Raw genomic sequence first — 17,500 nt, 5'->3', positions numbered from 1 at the left:
GAGTCGGCCAGTTATGCCCCTTATGTGTAGTGGAAGCGTGTTGAACAGTCTCGGGCCTCTGATGTTGATAGTTCTCTCTTGAACACTGTGAGGAGTCGGCCAGTTATGTCCCTTATGTGTAGTGGAAGCGTGTTGAACAGTCTCGGGCCTCTGATGTTGATAGTTCTCTCTTGAACACTGTGAGGGGTCGGCCAGTTATGTCCCTTATGTGTAGTGGAAGCGTGTTGAACAGTCTCGGGCCTCTGATGTTGATAGTTCTCTCTTGAACACGGTGAGGGGTCGGCCAGTTATGTCCCTTATGTGTAGTGGAAGCGTGTTGAACAGTCTCGGGCCTCTGATGTCGATAGTTCTCTCTTGAACACTGTGAGGGGTCGGCCAGTTATGCCCCTTATGTGTAGTGGAAGCGTGTTGAACAGTCTCGGGCCTCTGATGTTGATAGTTCTCTCTTGAACACTGTGAGGGGTCGGCCAGTTATGCCCCTTATGTGTAGTGGAAGCGTGTTGAACAGTCTCGGGCCTCTGATGTTGATAGTTCTCTCTTGAACACTGTGAGGGGTCGGCCAGTTATGCCCCTTATGTGTAGTGGAAGCGTGTTGAACAGTCTCGGGCCTCTGATGTTGATAGTTCTCTCTTGAACACTGTGAGGGGTCGGCCAGTTATGCCCCTTATGTGTAGTGGAAGCGTGTTGAACAGTCTCGGGCCTCTGATGTTGATAGTTCTCTCTTGAACACTGTGAGGGGTCGGCCAGTTATGTCCCTTATGTGTAGTGGAAGCGTGTTGAACAGTCTCGGGCCTCTGATGTTGATAGAGTTCTCTCTCAGAGTACCTGTTGCACCTCTGCTCTTCAACGGGGGTATTCTGAATATCCTGCCATGCCTTCTGGTCTCATGTGGTGTTATTTCTGTGTGTAGATTTGGGACGAGCCCCTCTAATAATTTCCACGTATATGCGCAGGCCCACATATCCACTACAGCCCGGTTGATCTAGATTCCTCTTGAAGATGTCCACGGTTGTTCCGGCAATGCTTCTTTTGCTCGCTGGGAGGGTGTTGAACAACCGCGGACCTCTGATGTTTATACAGTGTTCTCTGTTTGTGCCTATGGCACCTCTGCTCTTCACTGGTTCTATTCTGCATTTTCTTCCATATCGTTCACTCCAGTACGTTGTTATTTTACTGTGTCGATTTGGGACCTGGCCCTCCAGTATCTTCCACGTGTATATTATTTGGTATCTCTCTCGTCTCCTTTCTAGTGAGCACATTTGGAGAGCTTTGAGACGATCCCAATAATTTGGTGCTTTATTGCGTGCCGTATATGTTCTCTGTATTCCCTCTATTTCAACAATCTCTCCCCTGCTCTGACGGGGCAAGTGAGTACTGAGCAGTACTCAAGACGGGACAACACAAGTGACTTGAAGAGTACAACCATTGTGATGGAATCCCGGGATTTGAAAGGTCTCGTAATCCATCCTATTATTTTTCTGGCTGACGCAATATTTGCTTGGTTATGCTCCCTAAACGTTAGGTCGTCGGACATCATTATTCCCAAATCCTTGACATGCTGTTTTCCTACTATGGGCAGATTTGATTATGTTTTGTACCCTGTATTATGTTTAAGGTCCTCATTTTTACCGTACCTGAGTACCTGGAATTTATCAATGTTAAACATCATGTTATTTTCTGATGCCCAGTCGAAAACTTTGTTGATATCTACTTGAAGTTTTTCAATGTCTTCAACAGAGGTAATTTTCATGCTGAAAACTAAAGGAAAGGAAGGAAATTATAGGAAGGTGTTAATACTGGGTGACTAAACAACCCATGGAAGGGGTGTGGGGATAAGAGTTAGGGGGGGGGGGGCGGGTGAGGAGGACCGGTGGCCAACCTCTGGCATTATCGGGGATCGAACGCCGGACTAGGTAGAAGCCAAGCCGTCGCTCTACCGACCAGTCCAAGTGGTGGATGTCATCAAGACGCGTTCTTTTCCAATAATTTACAATCATTTATATTTCCCATGTCGACATAGGCCTATGTTTCCCATGTCGACATAGGCCTATGTTTCATAGTGGTTCCTATAATTGATGTGTTGTGTATACACTTAACTGAAGCATTATACGAGGCTGTTCACGGAGGTTAACAGGTTAACATACGATTGTGTTATATTATCTTTTGTACTAGATGGGGTACCCGGCGGTGCCCGGGTCTCTCTTCCTCTCTCCCTCCCTTTCTTCCTTTCTCCCACTCTTCCATACGGAGAAACATGCCCGAGTAATGTTAACTCAGCAGTGAGATCTATTTGTTAACACTCTACGGACAATGAAACCCACATTTCATACTTCATGGGAGCTGCTGGTTGTCACAATAGGATCCAATCCTATTTAAGGAGGGCCACGGTGGGGGGGGGGGGGGGGCGGTCCCCCAACCACCGTATAACACACGCCATACAATCACAATTCACCCACACTGACCCCCACTACATCCACACTAACCCCCCCCACATCCACACTGCCCCCCCACACACACACTTCAACAGGTGCGCCACACACTACCACAGGTGCGCCACACACTACCACAGGTGCGCCACACACTACCACAGGTGCACCACACACTTCAACAGGTGCGCCACACACTACCACAGGTGCGCCACACACTTCAACATGTGCGCTACACACTACCACAGGTGCGCCACACACTACCACAGGTGCGCCACACACTACCACAGGTGCGCCACACACTACCACAGGTGCGCCACACACTACCACAGGTGCGCCACACACTACCACAGGTGCACCACACACTACCACAGGTGCGCCACACACTTCAACAGGTGCGCCACACACTACCACAGGTGCGCCACACACTACCACAGGTGCACCACACACTTCAACAGGTGCGCCACACACTACCACAGGTGCGCCACACACTACCACAGGTGCACCACACACTTCAACAGGTGCGCCACACACTACCACAGGTGCGCCACACACTACCACAGGTGCGCCACACACTACCACAGGTGCGCCACACACTTCAACAGGTGCGCCACACACTACCACAGGTGCGCCACACACTACCACAGGTGCGCCACACACTACCACAGACCCCAATACAACGAGGCGACTCCAGTCAGGCAGAAATTAAATGAGGCCAAACAAGAAGGTGATGAACGAGTATGCTCCCGCCTCTCACATGTCGAGGACCTGCAGGGTTCGATACCCGAATGATGGGCCGAGTTGGCGGCCCATCACGCCCAGGAGTGGCGGGAGTTTGTTAACCAGGTGAGGAGAACATGGAGAATGTGATGTGTAGTGCCCACTCAATCTCTCTCGTCCCCTCACTTACATGTTCCCTTACATTCCACAACTGTAGGATAACACACACACACACACACACACACACACACACACACACACACACACACACACACACACACACACACACACACCTGTTGATTGACCGTTGAGAAGCGGGACCAAAGAGCCAGAGCTCAAACCCCGCAAACACAACTAGGTGAGTACACACACACACAATTAAACCTCACTTCGCTGAAAGACAGAAGAGTTAGGGGGGGACATGATCACCACATTCAAGATTCTCAAGGGAATTGATAGGATAGATAAAGACAGGCAATTTAACACAAGGGGCACACGCACTAGGGGACACAGGTGGAAACTGAGCGCCCAAATGAGCCACAGAGATATTAGAAAGAACTTTTTAGTGTCAGAGTGGTTGACAAATGGAATGCATTAGGGGGTGATGTGGTGGAGGCTGACTCCAGCCCCACTACCTGAAGGTTGTTCCAGAACTACCTGAAGGTTGTTCCAGAACTACCTGAAGGTTGTTCCAGAACTACCTGAAAGTTGTTCCAGAACTACCTGAAGGTTGTTCCAGAACTACCTGAAGGTTGTTCCAGAACTACCTGAAGGTTGTTCCAGAACTACCTGAAGGTTGTTCCAGAACTACCTGAAGGTTGTTCCAGAACTACCTGAAGGTTGTTCCAGAACTACCTGAAGGCGTGGTGAGACCACCGCTGGTCCAGACTTACCTAGAAAAAACACAGAAACTTTCGTCAATAAACAGTTAATTCTCCAGTTGGTTGTTACATCATTAAACATAACAATATCAGCAGTTATGTTAATATCAGCAGTTAAATATAACAATATTTAGCAGTCTCCGTGGTGTAGTGGTAAGACACTCGCCTGGCGTTCCGCGAGCGCTATGTCATGGGTTCGTATCCTGGCCGGGGAGGATTTACTGGGCACAATTCCTTAACTGTAGCCTCTGTTTAACGCAACAGTAAAATGTGTACTTGGATGAAAAAACGATTCTTCGCGGCAGGGGATCGTATTCCAGGGACCTGCCCGAAACGCTACGCGTACTAGTGGCTGTACAAGAATGTAACAACTCTTGTATATATCTCAAAAAAAAAAAAAAAAAAAAAAAAAAAAATATCCTCTCATCTGAGCAAGCTTACTCTTAGAATTGTACCAATACCAAAACACACCCTGGTACTGGACCCCGCCAGGTCACCAGGAACCCCGCCAGGTCACCAGGAACCCGTCAGGTCACCAGGAACCCGTCAGGTCACCAGGACCCCGCCAGGTCACCAGGAACCCCGCCAGGTCACCAGGAACCCGTCAGGTCACCAGGAACCCGCCAGGTTACCAGGAACCCGCCAGGTCACCAGGAACCCGTCAGGTCACCAGGAACCAGCCAGGTCACCAGGAACCAGTGTATAATATTGTAGTGTATAAAGAAATGCACCATTGACTGTAGAACAGATAATGTACGATAATACACGCAGATAGAAAGCACTAGGAACCACCACCTTGTTTGTTTACAGTTGTCTTCCCATGATGTATGATAATACACGTTCATACAGACACGTGGGGAACCATATCATCAGTCCTGGCCATAGTGTTCCATGATGTATGATAATACACGTTCATACAGACACGTGGGGAACCATATCATCAGTCCTGGCCATAGTGTTCCATGATGTATGATAATACACGTTCATACAGACACGTGGGGAACCATATCATCAGTCCTGGCCATAGTGTTCCATGATGTATGATAATACACGTTCATACAGACACGTGGGGAACCATATCATCAGTCCTGGCCATAGTGTTCCATGATGTATGATAATACACGCTTACAGATGTGCTGGTAACGGCCCTCATAATCCCTGATGATCGCTTGCTACGATGTACGATAACCCTCATAACCCACGCATCAAGACACGCTGCCCACCACCACTTAATTTCCTATAATATACACACAAGATTTTGACCCCCCCTTCCCCCCCCCCCCCCCCCTAAAAAAAACAAGTTTGACTACCTTAGTGCGCGGGTCAAGATAATTCTAACCAACAAGGAGATGTACGATGATTCAGGGAGACCCTTGAAGGTGGCGGTGTGCGATAACCCAAGTCAGCAGGTGTGATGTACGAGAACGTTGGATCCTCAAGGGATTATTACTAAGACGCAATGATACCCAAGTTTGGGAAGGTGGAACGCTTGATTAAACTTCACTTAAGTGTAGAATAAAGTGAGGAGAGCGAGCGAGGCGACCGACTATTAACATGATTATGCACGATAATAGAGCTAGAGAGAGAGAGAGAGCGCTGCGTGATGTACGATAATGAAGAGGCATTGTGCCGGGGAAGGCATGACTTAATGTTATGAACCTGGGGCCAGATTCACGAAAGCACTTACGCCAACATTTACGAACGTGTACATCTTTCCTCAATCTTTGACGGCTTTGGTTACATTTATTAAACAGTTTACAAGCATGAAAACTTGCCAATCAACTGTTGTTATTGTTATAAACAGCCTCCTGGTGCTTCGGAGCTCATAAACTGTTTAATAATTGTAAACAAAGCCGCCAAAGATTGAGAAAAGATGTACAGGTTCGTAAGTGCTGGCGTAACTGTTTCGTGAATCTGGCCCAAGCAGCTGGGAACAAGAGACAGGGCTCAAGCGTAAAGGTTTTCTGCTGCCTTTATCCTTTCCTGCCACCATCCCTTCCTCCCTTCCTTCATCTCTTCCTTCCTCTTCCATCCACCCCTCCCTCTCCTCTTCCCCACTTACATAAAACTAACATATTTTCCGTTCTTCAGAGGTCTAACATTTTCAGTTTCACAACCAGTGATGTTACCTCCCATCTGTATCCCTTAGGTCGGAGGCCAGATGCTTGCGGCTAGTCTCACCCGACTTTGCAGGAGGAATGCATAAATATGACGAGAGAGAGAGAGAGAGGTTATCTTGAGATGATTTCGGGGCTTTAGTATCCCCGCGGCCCGGTCCTCGACCAGACCTCCACCCCCAGGAAGCAGCCCGTGACAGCTGACTAACACCCAGGTACCTATTTTACTGCTAGGTAACAGGGGCATAGGGTGAAAGAAACTCTGCCCATTGTTTCTCGCCGGCGCCTGGGAACGAACCCAGGACCATAGGATCACAAGTCCAGCGTGCTGTCCGTTCGGCCGACCGGCTCCCTTAGACAGGGAGACAGGGACAGAGGGGGGAGAGTGGGCGGAATTCGATCCCCGTCTCGAGTTCGATCCCCGGTGTGGGCGGAAACAAATGGGCAGAGTTTCTTTCGCCCTGATGCCCCTGTTACCTAGCAGTAAACAGGTACCTGGGAGTTAGACAGCTGCTACAGGCTGCTTCCTGGGTGTGTGTGTGTGTGTGAATAAGGGAAAAAAAGTTGATTGATAGTTAAGAGGCGGGTGGAAAGAGCCAGAGCTCAACCCCCGCAAATACAACTAGGTGAGTACACATACACACACACACACACACGCACACACACACACACACACACACACACACACACACACACACACACACACACACACAAACTGGAAACTCAGATGAGTCACAGAGATGTTAGGAAGTTTTCTTTTAGCGTGAGAGTAGTGGGGAAAATGGAATGCACTTCAGGAACAGGTTGTGGAAGCAAATACTATTCATAATTTTAAAACCAGGTATGATAGGGAAATGGGACAGGAGTCATTGCTGTAAACAACCGATGGCTAGAAAGGCGGGAGCCAAGAGTCAATGCTCGATCCTGCAGACACAACTAGGTGAGTACACACACACACACACTCACACTCACACTCACACACACACACACACACACACACACACACACACACACACACACACACACACACGTCATAATAAACAACACATTTTTCCTGTTTCTCTCATCGTTTATATCACAGTTTTTGCGCGAGCAGTTCACAGGGTCGAGCGGCTCTCCCGCGCCAGGGGGCACAGGGCGGGGGGTGTACTGGTGCTGGTGGGGGGGGGGGGGTGCGGGGCGAGGCAGTGTACTGGTGCGGGGGGGGGGGGGGAAGGGGTGTAGGGCGGGGCTGTGTACTGGTGCTGGGGCGGGGGGGGGGAGGTGCGGGGCAGTGTACTGGTGCTGGGGGGGGGAAGGTGCGGGGCAGTGTACTGGTGCTGGGGGGGGGGAGGTGCGGGGCAGTGTACTGGTGCTGGGGGGGGGGGGGGGGCACGGGGCGGGGCAGTGTACTGGTGCTGGGGGGGTGTGTAGGGCGGGGGTGTGTACTGGTGCTGGCGGGGGGTGTAGGGCGGGGCTGTGTACTGGTGCGGGGCGGGGTGTAGGGCGGGGCTGTGTACTGGTGCTGGGGCGGGGAGGGGGACGGGGCAGTGTACTGGTGCTGGGGGGGGGGTGTAGGGCGGGGCTGTGTACTGGTGCTGGGGGGGGTGTAGGGCGGGGCTGTGTACTGGTGCTGGGGCGGGGAGGGGGACGGGGCAGTGTACTGGTGTGGGGGGGGGGTGCGTTGTATTTGTCGCGTTGTATTTGTTGCACAAATACAACCCAACAAATACATCACACCAACTAGGGGTGTAGAGGTAAAAAGTGAAACAGCATATTCCGCGAAACAAGGACATATGTGCAACAAAGTTAAAACTACCAAAAAATATTACTAGTTTAACAACCAGTTTAATCAACCAGGTATCAACCAGTTCCAGCGGAAAATTCTTTTGGAACCGAAATTTCAACGAAGACTTCCACGCATGTGACTTCGCATGTGACCACGCATGTCTTCCACGCAAGACTTCCACGCTGTGACTCATACGTCAGGCTGCGAGCAGCCGCGTCTAACAGCCTGGTTGATCAGTCCAGCAACCAGGAGGCCTGGTCGACGACCGGGCCGCGGGGACACTAAGCCCCGGAAGCACCTCAAGGTAGGTAGGTAAGGTAGCATGTGTTCAGGCGCTCGGTGTCGTGTGTAGCAACACACGTGCTGCACAGGCTCAGTAATGTGCCAAGTTTGAGGTCTTGGCGTCCAGCTTGAAGACAATCACAAGAGTTACTAGCAAGATAACGGGCTGATAGAACACGTGTGAAGACAATCACAAGAGTTACTCGCAAGATAACGGGCTGATAGAACACGTGTGAAGACAATCACAAGAGTTACTCGCAAGATAACGGGCTGATAGAACACGTGTGAAGACAATCACAAGAGTTACTAGCAAGATAACGGGCTGATAGAACACGTGTGAAGACAATCACAAGAGTTACTCGCAAGATAACGGGCTGATAGAACACGTGTGAAGACAATCACAAGAGTTACTCGCAAGATAACGGGCTGAACCAAGGCAATGTGAGGAGGCATTCTTTGTGTTAAGGGGATGATAGCGGGGTGGGCGGCGACGCCAGACACACACACACACACACACACACACACACACACACACACACACACACACAAGGGTGTATCTCAGATCAATCCTGTTCTAGAGCCCCTCCCCCCCTGTCCCAGCCACGCCCCTCCAAGCCACGCCCCACCACACCAACCCACCACACCCTCACCCCACCACACCAAGTGAGCCACAGGGACGTTAGAAAGAACATTTTCAGTGTCAGAGTTGTTAACAGATGGACATCAGTGAAATGGAGAGAAATCAGAAATATATTTCCTCCTATGCAACATCAAGATCAAAACCCACATCTAGTATCGAGCCCCTGCGACAGAGAGATGGAACTTTCACCGATGACAACAAAGAAATGAGCGAGTTACTGAGGAAGCAGTACGACTCTTTTCTGCGAGCCGCTAAACACTGAAGATTGATAACCAAAATGATTTCTTCGTGAATATGATGCCAACATGAAATCATATATCAGATGTCACCCTATCCCCACTGGATTTTGAAGAAGCCACAGACAGTATGCCTATGCACTGCACCAGGCCTATGCACCAGGCCTATGCACCTGCCTATGCACTCTACGTCAGGCTGCGAGTAGCCACGTCCAACAGCCTGGTTGACCAGTCCAGCAACGAGGAAGCCTGGTCGACGACCGGGCCGCAGGGTCGCTGAGGCCCGAAATCACCTCAAGGTAACCAGGCCCTGATTCGTGGAACTTGATATTCATCAAGAACTGTAAAAAACCACTGTCGCAGGTACTTAACATTCTGTGGAGACAAAGCCAAGATACTGGGGTTATCCCTGACATACTAAAAAACACAGCAGAGATAACACCACTCCATAAAGGAGGAAATAAGGCAGAGGCAAAAAATTACAGACCGATAGCACTAACATCACACATTATAAAACTCTTTGGGAGAGTGCTAAGAAATAAGATCACAAAACACAACCCACCACACTGTATAAACAACAGAAGTCCACGATTGTTCAACTGCCTCCCTGCAGTCCTGCTGCACAATGACAGCCCCATTCAAAGCTGAAGAAATTGTTGACATGGAGAGCGTGCAGAGATCCTTTACTGCTAGAATCCACTCAGTAAAACATCTAAACTATTGGGACCAACTAAAGAGCCTAAATCTGTACTCCCTTGAGCGCAGGCGGGAGAGATACATAATAATCTATACGTGGAAAAAAATTGAGGGGCTGGTCCCAAACCTGAACACAGAAATAACATCACATGAGACCAGAAGGCATGGCAGGATGTGCAGAATACCCCCGTTGAAGAGCAGAGGTGCAACAGGTACTCTGAGAGAGAACTATCAACATCAGAGGCCCGAGACTGTTCAACACGCTTCCACTACACATAAGGGACATAACTGGCCGACCCCTCACAGTGTTCAAGAGAGAACTATCAACATCAGAGGCCAAGACTGTTCAACATGCTTCCACTACACATAAGGGGCATAACTGGCCGACCCCTCACAGTGTTCAAGAGAGAACTATCAACATCAGAGGCCCGAGACTGTTCAACACGCTTCCACTACACATAAGGGACATAACTGGCCGACCCCTCACAGTGTTCAAGAGAGAACTGGATAAACACCTCCAAAGGATACCTGATTAACCAGGCTGTGATTCATACGTCAGGCTGCGAGCAGCCGCATACAACAGCCTGGTTGATCAGTCCAGCAACTAGGAGGCCTGGTCGACGACCGGGCCGCGGGGACGCTAAGCTCCGAAACCAACTCAAGGTATACTCAAGGTTAGGCAGGTATAGCACCTTTATACAAAAAAAAAGAGTAGCGGCTAGCACAAAATAAAATATGTGAGAGGGGGCCGGAGTGGGCCTTGATGGGGGGAGGGGGCGGACCGTCACTGTTCAACCAGGCGCTGGTAATCCACCTTTTCCACCACACCCAAAGGAACCTTTTCAACCAAGTCGAGAAAAAATGAGTCCTCCCCCTATCCAGGTGGGTAAGTCTGTATGGCGACCACCGCAATGGGAGGGAACAGCCAGACGGAAAAGGATGGAAGGGTTTTATATATATATATATATATATATATATATATATATATATATATATATATATATATATATATATATATAATATATATAATATATATAATATATATAATATATATAATATATATAATATATATAATATATATAATATATATAATATATATAATATATATATATAATATATATATATATATATATAAAATATATATAATATAAAATATATATAATATAAAATATAATATATAATATATATAATATATATAATATATATAATATATATATATATATATATATATATATATATATATATATATATATATATATATATATATATATATATATATATATATATTGGTAGCAGTCTTTCCTGTAGACATATATTATTAAATATGACCGAAAAATTAAGATTAATAATTCTAACACGAATTTTCTCGATCTTTCTTACGTTTCTTTTCACTGTTGGTGGTAATTCAAAGATCAATTCTCCAAAATTCATTTTTATTTCTAGTCTGACGCGACACTTGAGCGCGTTTCGTAAAACTTATTACATTTTCAAAGACTTTAGTTTACACAAACACACAACTTTAACTGAATAGAGCTTAAACATCTTTCGAGTTTTTATACCTACATTTGGGTGAAGAGACATGTTACAATAGTTTTGGATGAGGTGAAAATAAACTTTTAACACAAGACAGAACACGAAACAATGAAATACAAACATGTATTAAAAGTAGGTAACTGCAGAAGGCCTATTTTTATTGGCCCATATTTCTTGATGCTTCTATATTGGAGCGGAGTCTTGAAGTTGGTAGAATATAGTTGTGCATTAATTGGCTGTTGATTGGTGTTGACTTCTTGATGTGTAGTGCCTCGCAAACGTCAAGCCGCCTGCTATCGCTGTATCTATCGATGATTTCTGTGTTGTTTGCTAAGATTTCTCTGGTGATGGTTTGGTTGTGGGAAGAGGCTATATGTTCCTTAATGGAGCCCTGTTGCTTATGCATCGTTAAACGCCTGGAAAGAGATGTTGTTGTCTTGCCTATATACTGAGTTTTTTGAGGCTTACAATCCCCAAGAGGGCATTTGAAGGCATAGACGACGTTGGTCTCTTTTAAAACGTTCTGCTTTGTGTCTGGAGAGTTTCTCATGAGTAGGCTGGCCGTTTTTTTGGTTTTATAGTAAATTGTCAGTTGTATCTTCTGATTTTTGTCTGTAGGGATAACGTTTCTACTGACAATATCTTTCAGGACCCTTTCCTCCGTTTTATGGGCTGTGGAAAAGAAGTTCCTGTAAAATAGTCTAATAGGGGGTATAGGTGTTGCGTTAGTTGTCTCTTCAGAGGTTGCATGGCGTTTCACTTTCTTTCTTATGATGTCTTCCACGAAACCATTGGAGAAGCCGTTGTTGACTAGGACCTGCCTTACCCTACAGAGTTCTTCGTCGACTTGCTTCCATTCTGAGCTGTGGCTGAGGGCACGGTCGACATAAGCGTTAACAACACTCCTCTTGTACCTGTCCGGGCAGTCACTGTTGGCATTCAGGCACATTCCTATGTTTGTTTCCTTAGTGTAGACTGCAGTGTGGAAAACTCCGCTCCTTTCCATGACTGTTACATCTAGAAAGGGCAGCTTCCCATCCTTCTCCATCTCGTAAGTGAAACAACACAGAACTCTGCTCAAATGCCTCCTTCAGCTCCTGCAGATGTCTGACATCAGTACCTGTGTAAAAATGTCGTCAACATACCTGCAGTATATGGCCGGTTTCAAGTTCATGTCGACTAAGACTTTTTGCTCGATGGTACCCATGTAGAAGTTTGCAAACAAGACACCTAGGGGAGAACCCATGGCGACCCCATCTACTTGCTTATACAAGTGTCCATCCGGGCTCAAGAAGGGTGCCTCTTTAGTACAAGCTTGGAGTAGTTTCCTTAGACTGTTTTCTGGTATGTCAAGAGGAGTACAGGCCGGATCACGGTACACTCTGTCGGCTATCATCCCGATTGTTTCATCCACAGGTACGTTGGTAAAGAGAGATTCTACGTCCAACGAGGCTCTTATCCCTGTGGCCCGTGTTCCCCGCAGCAAGTCAACAAATTCCTTTGGAGACTTCAGGCTGAAGGCGCAAGGGACATAAGGAGTCAGCAAGCCGTTGAGTCGTTTCGCCAGTCTGTACGTGGGTGTGGGTATCTGGCTGATGATTGGCCGAAGTGCGTTTCCAGGCTTGTGTGTCTTGACATTTCCATATGCATATCCAGGTTTATATTCCCCAATAATCTTTGGCAGGTGGAGTCCAGATTTCTTGGCGTTCACAGTTTCGATCAATTTGTTGACCTTTGCTTTCAGTTCGGCTCTAGTGTCCTTCGTTACCCTTTGGAATTTAGTTTGGTCAGAGAGTATGAGGTTCATTTTCGCCAGATATTCGTCTTTTTTAAGAATGAATAGAAAAGTTTTTCAAGAATACCACCTCACCCCATCCACCTCACTCAAATGTAGATATAAACAAATCGAAGATGTGTAAGTTCTATTCAGTTGTGTATGTGTAAAATAAAGTCTTTGAAAATGTAATAAGTTTTACGAAACGCGCTCAAGTGTCGCGTCAGACTAGAAATAAAAATGAATTTTGGAGAATTGATTTTTGAATTACCACCAACAGTGAAAAGAAACGTACGAAAGATCGAGAAAATTCGTGTTAGAATTATTAATCTTACTTTTTCGGTCATATTTAATAAAATATATATATATATATATATATATATATATATATATATATATATATATATATATATATATGTGTGTGTGTGTGTGTGTGTATATCACGAAAATAAACACGTGATTAAAAATGTGACAATGTCAGACCACGGAGGAAAAATGAAACAGGAATTTCCTTAAGTACTTTCGTATATTAATACATCTTCACTCCTTCTGAAGATGTATTAATATACGAAAGTACTTAAGGAAATTCCTGTTTCATTTTTCCTCCGTGGTCTGACATTGTCACATTTTTAATCACGTGTTTATTTTCGTGATATGTGTGTGTGTATATATATATATATATATATATATATATATATATATATATATATATATATATATATATATATATATATATATATATATATATATATATATATATTATTAAATATGACCGAAAAAGTAAAATTAATAATTCTAACACGAATTTTCTCTATCTTTCGTACATTTCTTTTCACTGTTGGTGGTAATTCAAAAATCAATTCTCCAAAATTCATTTTTATTTCTAGTCTGACGCGACACTTGAGCGCGTTTCGTAAAACTTATTACATTTTCAAAGACTTTAGCTTACACATACACAACTGAATAGAACTTACACATCTCCGATTTGTTTATATCTACATTTTGAGTGAGGTGGCATTAATAGGGTATTAATTTCATCAACACAAGACAGAACACCACCATTTGGTCATCATTTGGTCCGGGAGACATCTCCCGTCACGCAGGGTGCAATCGCACCTCCACAGATCTCCAGTATCATCTATTGATACTGGTGACGGCTCAAAAGGGCCACCACTTACGAGCTACTCATGCCCATGCCACCTTTTGGGTGGCTTCATGTTCATCTTAACACATTCACGGGGGAGACATCTCCCGTCACGCAGGGTGCAGTCACACCTCCACTGATCTCCAGTATCATCTATTGATACTGGAAATGGCTCAAAAGGGCCACCACTTATGGGCTATTCATGCCCATGCCACCTTTTGGGTGGCTTAATCTTCTCTCTCTCTCGACAGAACACGAAACAATGGGTATTGAATGGAAGTGATTGTAGAAAGCCTATTGGTCCATATTTCTTGATCCTTCTATATTGGAGCGGAGTCTTGAGGTGGGTAGAATATAGTTGTGCATTAATTGGCTGTTGATTGCTGGTGTTGACTTTTTAATGTGTAGTGCCTCGCAAACGTCAAGCCGCCTGCTATCGCTGTATCTATCGATGATTTCTGTGTTGTTTACTAGGATTTCTCTGGCGATGGTTTGGTTGTGGGAAGAGATTATATGTTCCTTAATGGAGCCCTGTTGCTTATGCATCGTTAAACGCCTAGAAAGAGATGTTGTTGTCTTGCCTATATACTGGGTTTTTTGGAGCTTACAGTCCCCAAGAGGGCATTTGAAGGCATAGACGACGTTGGTCTCTTTTAAAGCGTTCTGCTTTGTGTCTGGAGAGTTTCTCATGAGTAGGCTGGCAGTTTTTCTGGTTTTATAGTAAATCGTCAGTTGTATCCTCTGATTTTTGTCTGTAGGGATAACGTTTCTATTAACAATATCTTTCAGGACCCTTTCCTCCGTTTTATGAGCTGTGGAAAAGAAGTTCCTGTAAAATAGGAACAAATCTTTCTAGGCGTTTAACGATGCATAAGCAACAGGTCTCCATTAAGGAACATATAATCTCTTCCCACAACCAAACCATCGCCAGAGAAATCCTAGTAAACAACACAGAAATCATCGATAGATACAGCGATAGCAGGCGGCTTGCCGTTTGCGAGGCACTACACATTAAAAAGTCAACACCAGCAATCAACAGCCAATTAATGCACAACTATATTCTACCCACCTCAAGACTCCGCTCCAATATAGAAGGATCAAGAAATATGGACCAATAGGCTTTCTACAATCACTTCCATTCAATACCCATTGTTTCGTGTTCTGTCTTGTGTTGATGAAATTAATACCCTATTAATGCCACCTCACCCCATCCACCTCACTCAAAATATAGATATAAACAAATCGGAGATGTGTAAGTTCTATTCAGTTGTGTATGTGTAAGCTAAAGTCTTTGAAAATGTAATAAGTTTTACGAAACGCGCTCAAGTGTCGCGTCAGACTAGAAATAAAAATGAATTTTGGAGAATTGATTTTTGAATTACCACCAACAGTGAAAAGAAATGTACGAAAGATAGAGAAAATTCGTGTTAGAATTATTAATCTTACTTTTTCGGTCATATTTATTAATATATATATTATATATATATATATATATATATATATATATATATATATATATATATATATATATATATATATATATATATATATATATAATGACACGACGGAAAGGGATGAAGAAGGATCGAACCCGGGGTTAGGAATGTCATTGGAAGAAGGAAAATGTGAGAAAATGACCAGGAAAGAAACACGTTACGAAGAATTATTTGGTATATCTCTCGTGTCCTTTCTAGAGAGTACATTTGGAGAGCTTTGAGACGATCCCAATAATTTAGGTGCTTTATTGCGTCTATGCGTACCGTATATGTTCTCTGTCTTCCCTCTATTTCAGCAATCTCTCCTGCTCTGAAGGGGGAAGTGAGTACTGAGCAGTACTCGAGACGGGACAACACAAGTGACTTGAAGAGTACAACCATTGTGATGGGATCCCGGGATTTGAAAGTTTTCGTAATCCATCCGATCATTTTTCTGTCCGCCGCAATATTTGATTGGTTATGCTCCCTAAACGTTAGGTCGTCAGACATCATTATTCCCAAATCCTTAACATGCTGTTTTTCTACTATGGGCAGATTCGACTGTGTTTTGTACCCTGTATTATGTTTCAGATCCTCATTTTTGCCGTACCTGAGTACCTGGAATTTATCACTGTTAAACATCGTGTTAATTTAACTGCGCTTGGACCCGATTTGCCACTCGGAGAGTGACACTCTCCCTGTCTCCCAACAGTGCCACTCTCCCTGTCTCCCCACAGTGCCACTCTCCCTGTCTCCCCACAGTGCCACTCTCCCTGTCTCCCCACAGTGACACTCCCCCCGTCTCCCCATAGTGCCACTTCCCCTGTCTCCCCACAGTGGCACTCCCCCCGTCTCCCCACAGTGACACTCCCCCGTCTCCCCACAGTGGCACTCCCCCTGTCTCCCCACAGTGGCACTCCCCCTGTCTCCCCACAGTGGCACTCCCCCTGTCTCCCCACAGTGGCACTCCCCCCGTCTCCCCACAGTGACACTCCCCCTGTCTCCCCACAGTGGCACTCCACCTGTCTCCCCACAGTGGCACTCCCCCCGTCTCCCCACAGTGACACTCCCCCTGTCTCCCCACAGTGACACTCCCCCCGTCTCCCCACAGTGGCACTCCCCCCGTCTCCCCACAGTGCCACTCTCCCTGTCTCCCCACAGTGCCACTTCCCCTGTCTCCCCACAGTGGCACTCCCCCGTCTCCCCACAGTGACACTCCCCCTGTCTCCCCACAGTGACACTCCCCCCGTCTCCCCACAGTGGCACTCCCCCCGTCTCCCCACAGTGCCACTCCCCCTGTCTCCCCACAGTGACACTCCCCCTGTCTCCCCACAGTGGCACTCCCCCTGTCTCCCCACAGTGGCACTCACCCCGTCTCCCCACAGTGACACTCCCCCTGTCTCCCCACAGTGACACTCCCCCCGTCTCCCCACAGTGGCACTCCCCCCCGTCTCCCCACAGTGCCACTCCCCCTGTCTCCCCACAGTGACACTCCCCCTGTCTCCCCACAGTGACACTCCCCCCGTCTCCCCACAGTGGCACTCCCCCCGTCTCCCCACAGTGGCACTCCCCCCGTCTCCCCACAGTGGCACTCCCCCCGTCTCCCCACAGTGGCACTCCCCCGTCTCCCCACAGTGGCACTCCCCCTGTCTCCCCACAGTGGCACTCCCCCGTCTCCCCACAGTGCCACTCCCCCTGTCTCCCCACAGTGCCACTCCCCCTGTCTCCCCACAGTGGCACTCCCCCGTCTCCCCACAGTGGCACTCCCCCCGTCTCCCCACAGTGGCACTCCCCATCGTTCTACTTAG

The 17,500-nt window shown here is 46.6% G+C and overlaps 1 protein-coding gene across 4 annotated transcripts in view; it reads right to left on the bottom strand.

The window, feature by feature from the left end:
- Nucleotides 1-17,500, bottom strand: part of LOC123775193 (repulsive guidance molecule B) — a 137,233-nt gene that overhangs the window by 97,833 nt on the left and 21,900 nt on the right. The window contains exon 2 of one of the 4 annotated variants that reach the window (XM_069319119.1): nucleotides 3,980-4,039. The exons of the other annotated variants lie outside the window; for them this stretch is intronic. The gene's annotated coding sequence lies outside the window, so the exon portion shown is untranslated. The remainder of the gene's footprint in view (nucleotides 1-3,979; nucleotides 4,040-17,500) is intronic. 4 annotated transcript variants of the gene reach the window in all.

The sequence above is a fragment of the Procambarus clarkii genome, chromosome 92, assembly GCF_040958095.1.
Source record: "Procambarus clarkii isolate CNS0578487 chromosome 92, FALCON_Pclarkii_2.0, whole genome shotgun sequence".
In the NCBI taxonomy this organism is placed as follows: domain Eukaryota; kingdom Metazoa; phylum Arthropoda; class Malacostraca; order Decapoda; family Cambaridae; genus Procambarus; species Procambarus clarkii.
This window is presented reverse-complemented; position numbering and strand designations above follow the sequence as displayed.